The sequence below is a fragment of the Callospermophilus lateralis genome, chromosome 2 (assembly GCF_048772815.1).
Source record: "Callospermophilus lateralis isolate mCalLat2 chromosome 2, mCalLat2.hap1, whole genome shotgun sequence".
Lineage (NCBI taxonomy): Eukaryota > Metazoa > Chordata > Mammalia > Rodentia > Sciuridae > Callospermophilus > Callospermophilus lateralis.
The window spans coordinates 160359474-160365473 of record NC_135306.1 but is presented as its reverse complement, the minus strand read 5'-3'; positions in this window follow the sequence as shown (position 1 = coordinate 160365473).

Sequence of the window (6000 nt, the reverse complement as noted above, 5' to 3'; positions counted from 1 at the left end):
GAATTCCTCAATAAGACCCCTATAGCGCAAGAATTAAAATCAAGAATTAATAAGTGGGATGGATTCAAACTAAAAAGCTTCTTCTCAGCAAAAGAAATAATCAATGAGGTGAAGAGAGAGCCTGCTTTTTGGGAGCAAATTTTTACCACACACATGTCAGATACAGCACTAATCTCCAGGATATATAAAGAACTCAAAAACTTTAACACCAAAGAGACAAACAATCCAATCAATAAATGGGCTAAGAAGCTGAACAGACACTTCTCAGAAGTTTGAGTTTAACAAATATATGAAGAACATTCAACCTCTCTAGTAATTAGAGAAATGCAAACCAAAACCACTCTTAAGGTTTCATCTCAGGCCAGTCAGAATGGTAGCTATCAAGAATATAGACAACAAGGGGCTGGGGTTGTGGCTCAGCGGTAGAGTGCTCACCTAGCACGTGTGAGGTGCTGGGTTCGATCCTCAGCCTACATAAACATAAATGAATAAAATAAAAGTATTGTGTCCTGCTATAACTAAAAAAAAATTTTTAAAAACTTAAAAAAAGAATACAGACAACAATAAATATTGCCAAGAATGTGGGGGAAAAGGCACACTCATACATTGCTGGTGAGACTGCAAATTGGTGCAACCAATCTGGAAAGCAGTATGCAGATTCCTTTGAAAACTTGGAATGAAACCACCATTTGACCCAGCTATCCCTCTCCGCAGTCTATACTCAAAGGACTTAACAACAGCATACTACAGGGACACAGCCATATCAATGTTTATAGCAGCACAATTCACAATAGCTAAACTGTGGAACCAACCTAGATCAATAGGTGAATGGATAAAGAAACTGTGGTATATATACACAATGGAATATTAACACAGCTTTAAAAGAGAATAAAATTATGACATTTGCAGGTAAATGGATGGAATTGAAGAATATCATGCTAAGTGAAGTAAGCCAATACCCAAAAAAACAAAGGCCAAATGTTCTCTCTGCTGATTCATAACAGGGGATGCGGGCACGGGTGGGGGGGGGGATGCTGGGGAGGGGGAATGGGGAAAATGGAGGAACTTCTGATAGGGCAAAGGAGAGGGACTGGTAGGGAGGGGGCAAGGGGGCAGGAAAGATGGTGGAATGAGATGGACATCATTAGTCTAGGTACATGTATGACTACACATATGGTGTGATGCCACATTGTGTACAACCAGAGAAATGAAAAGTTGTGTTGCAATATTGTACAATGAATCAAAATTCATTCTGCTGTCATATATACCTAATTAAAATTAATTAATTAATCAATTAATCATTTTTAGAAAAGAATAGTTAGCCTAATCACGTACAACCACAAGAATGTCAAGTGATAGTCCCTGTATGTATAATGTGTCAAAATACATTCTACTATTGGGGCTGGGGTTGTGGCTCAGTGGTAGAGCACTTGCCTCCCATGTCTGAGGCCCTGGGTTTGATCCCCAGCACTACATATAAATAAACAAATAAAATAAAGGTATATAAAAATACATTCTACTATCATGTGTAACTAAGAAGAACAAATAAAAACAAACAAGCTACAAGGAGTTAGAGAAAAGTAAATGCTAATTGAACAGATGTACTGCTTTAGCTTTGGGTCCCTGCTCCAGCCACAAAGCCATTCCCTGCAGCTTGCACCATGCTCCCTAGAGACAGAGGCAGGTCTTCACATTTCCGGAAGAGTGAAACCCTTCCCCTCCTGTCTCTTCCACTGCCTTGTGGATCCCTACTCTTTGCTTCCCGGGACAAAAGTCCCTGTGACTGTAGTCCCTGAGATGCTCTTCTGGTTTTCCTGTGCTCTCTGGTGCTTGGGAGCTCATCCACAAGCTGGCATTGAGACTAGTTCTCTGCTCTGGTGAACTTCACTTCTTCACCTCTTATAGTCTGAGCTGTCTTTTGCATCATAACAATATAATTCACATCATTTTTAGCCCACCGGCATCCCCACACCAACACACCACATCCACATTCAAAGCGCAAATCAGGTAATCTCTGGGCTCTAGGAGGGTGCTCCCAGGCAGAGCCCACATGGCTGCCAAAGGCTATGCACTTGATAGGGATCATTCACTCTACTGAGTCCCCTACTCCCCTTGGGGGATCCATCTCCCAAGTATCAGTCCCCAGGGCCCTGGATGGTTTCAACTTTTAGAAAAGCTCGACAGGCATCATTTCCACCCAGGAAAGATAAGGAAGGTCCTTAGCATCCCCAACTAGCTTTTGGAGAAACCAAAAACAGGCTTAGATGATTTTAAGACGTCTTTTGCTTTTAATCCACAGGAGGGAAGGAAGATCACAAAGGAAGGCTCAGATCCAAAATGAATTCCTTTGTCTAATACATGGTTTATTTTAAATGTGAAAGTTCAAGGTTACAAAAACAAATGGTTTGGATGGGGCATTTTGTGAATTCTGGAGCGTAGACGTTTCTCCATGTGTGGAGGAAGTGAGATTTGTGCAATTTTTGTCATTGTGAAATAAATGAAAGAGGGACCGAGGCTGTGGAACCGTGCACTCAGAACGATGTGAGAAATACATAAAGGACAGAACAGGGTCCTGCAACCCAAGAAGGGGAGGCCCTGGCTGGCATTACCCACACAGGGCACCAGGTTGGAAATCTTCTTTCTGAAGCTCCAGGCCATGGGATGGACAGGTCTGCTGATTGAACGGAATGAGTTTGTAGGGCAGCTGCTAGGGGTCATCTTGGAGACGTTCTTTGTTTCACCAAGCTTCCTTCTCTTAACTGGAAGATGCAGACCAAGCACTTTAGGGTGGTGGTGGTGGGAGGGGGGGGTTGGGAATGCATTCTGAGAATACACAATCTATGGTGCCTGGTAAGTCTTCCATGCCCAATGGCTTGTTTTCCTTTTGGCCTAGCTTCTTTCCCCATTTCCCTCTTCACCTTTTACAAATGCCCAACATGGCTCCCATTTTTAGATCCGGGTTCAAATCTTGGCTCTTACCACCTAGGAGATCCTTGAATTCTGGCGGACTTATCTGTAAAATGTGAGTCATAGTAGCACTTAGTAGGTACTCAGTAAACTCACTTATTCAGCCAATCAAGAAGTATTTACTGACTGCTCACATACAGTACCAGGTACTGTCGCAGAGCAGCATCAGGGATACGACAGCTGATGAAGCAAACTCCTGCTTTTTACATCCCTGGAGCAAGACATAGGTAACCGACAAATAAATATATTAGATGTCGGCAAGTGCTAGAAAGGAATAAAACTGCAGAGAGTTTCAGGGTAGAAGACGATGCTTTAGATCAGATGATCATAGAAGGTATCACTGAATAAGATGACCCAAAAACATGGAGGGAGGGATTTCAGCAGACAGTAACTGGGAGGAGTATTTCAGGCACAGGAATAGTAACCTCAAGGGCCCCAGGATGGAAGTGAACTTGCAGGAACAGTGAGGCTAGTGATCCAGGTCCAAGAGACCAGGATCTGACCAAGTAGGGGTCAGATTGAGTCATGGAAAGGTCTCTTGAGTCATGAAAAGGACATTGGCTTTTATACTGAGTACATGGAAAGCCATTGAAAATGTATTAACAGAGAAGTGATCTAGCATAATTGAGAAGAATACTGTTCCTGCTTTGTAGGGCAGGGAGGTAATTAGAAGGTGATCACATTGATGACACTGCGAGAAATTACGAGGGCTGGGATCAGAGCTGCGCTGGTGAAGGTGGTCAGAAATGGTCAGATTCTGGACACATGTCGGACATGAGCCAACAGAATCTTCTGAGGGGTTCCCTGAAGGGTATGTGGGGAGAGGAGCAATAATGTATGAGACTCATGCTTTGTGTTCAGCAACTTGAAAGATGGACTTGCATTTACTGAGATGGAGAAAACAGAGTGCAGAGAAGGTACTGGACTGTTAAGGGGGGGCATCTATGAGACATCCAAGAAGAGGTGTTGAGTGGGCAGTCAGACAATGACAGTCTGGGGAGAGGTTCAGGTTGGACAGAAACATTTGAGAGTCTTCAGGGTATAGATGGTATTTAAAATCATGAGCTTGAATAAGATCACCTTGGGGGTGAGCAGAGACAGAAAAGAACCTGGGCCTGAGCATGAAGCCCTGGGGCAGTCCTGTGGTTACAAATCAGGGAGATGAAGAGGAACAAATGCACCCTCCCCCCTCCTCCGCCTCCTTCTTTTTCTTTTTTTATCATCATGAAAAACAACTATTTAATTCGGTTAGCCTTCACTGGAACAAAGCTGCTTACAAAACTTCTCTGGCTTTTGCTCTTCAAAAAAGTGATATGCGCTCGTTGCAACTTCAAAGACTTTCTAAAAGAAAAAGCACCAAACTCGGGGCTGAGTGCCTCGTGGTGCAGGCACTGAACCAGCAAGGCCAGTGCATCCTTTCAGGATTAGGGGAGTGGAGCTTTTGTTAGCATTCATCTGATGCTGGAATGTCAACTTGAAAACCTCAAAAATCCTTTTCTGCTTCATATCTCTTTCCCTTTTCCATCCAACAGAAAAACTATGTGAAGCCAAAAAGGAGAATCTGAGAAAGGTTTGATTTCTTCCTTTGGGGAGATAAACAATCTGTTATATCATGGCACCAGTATAGAGATACTGTGTTGGAAAAGCAGACTGAAGCTACAGTGTTAGCTCAGATAGTTTAATGGGGAACAAAGTAGGGATATCAACCCCTGTGATAAAGATCTGAGGGTCTTAGTGAACTACGTTTTTTTGTCTGTTGTTGTTGTTTGTTTGTTTGTTTTATGAGCCAAATAATAACATGGCTATTACTAGAACCAATACAAAGAAGTCTAGTTTTTCCAGCCATAGGAAATCAGAGTCCCCTTAGTAAAGAGACTACAGGTTGGAAGATACCAGCTGTCCCTTATATTGTGCTGGGCATTGCATTATGAGAGAGATTTTGGCAAACGATGTGGTGTTCAGTGCAGAGAAACCAACATGGGATAAAGATTTGAACAAACAACAGGACTTTGGCCTGCTGGATTCGTGGCTCTGCCATAATCAGTGTCTTCGGGTATTCGAAGGGCTGCCAGGGGACAAGGAGGATTAGTTCTACAGGTCCCCACAGGGAGAACTAAAGGCGGGAAAGTGAGGTTGCACTTTTTCTTGTTGGACTGGGCTGCTACATACAGCATGGAGCTTTCTCTCAAGTAAGTGGGGCAAGTGATCAGCAGTCAGGGGTGCTGGGGTGGGAAGACTGGCAGGAGGTGCCTGCGAATCCCATGGAGGTCTGTAAATCCCATGAAAGTATATGGCAAATCGTACAGTCATGTGTGTATTTCTCTGGGGAGAGAGTCCATAACTTTTATGATATTTTTGGACTCATTTGACTTAAAAATGTTAAAACTGCTTGACCTCTGTGGTCTTACTTGACTAAGAAAAATAGTTTCTTTTTTTCTCTTAATATCTTTGTTTTATTTATTTATTTTTATGAAGTGCTGAGGATCGAACAGGGCCTCGCATGTGCTAAGCGAGTGCTCTACCACTGAGCCACAACCCCAGCCCAATTCGATAGTTCTTACTAGCTCTAATGTCCCCACTTCCCAGGTGGAGTGGTTCTGTGGAAAGACTGGTTATTTTTTAGTTGGACAAATTTAAATTCATCTCCCTTCTGCCTTTGAGACCCTGGGCAAGTGGTTCCTTTTCTTTTATTTATTTTTTATTATTTTTTTTATTGGTTGTTCAAAACATTACAAAGCTCTTGACATATCATATTTCATATATTTGATTCAAGTGGGTTATGAACTCCCATTTTTACCCGGTATACAGATTGCAGAATCACATCGGTTACACATCCACGTTTTTACATACTGCCATACTAGTGTCTGTTGTATTCTGCTGCCTTTCCTATCCTCTACTATCCTCCCTCCCCTCCCCTCCCATCTTCTCTCTCTACCCCATCTACTGTAATGCATTTCTCTCTCTTGTTTTTTTTCCCTTTTCCCTCACATCCTCTTATATGTAATTTTGTATAACAATGAGGGTCTCCTTCCA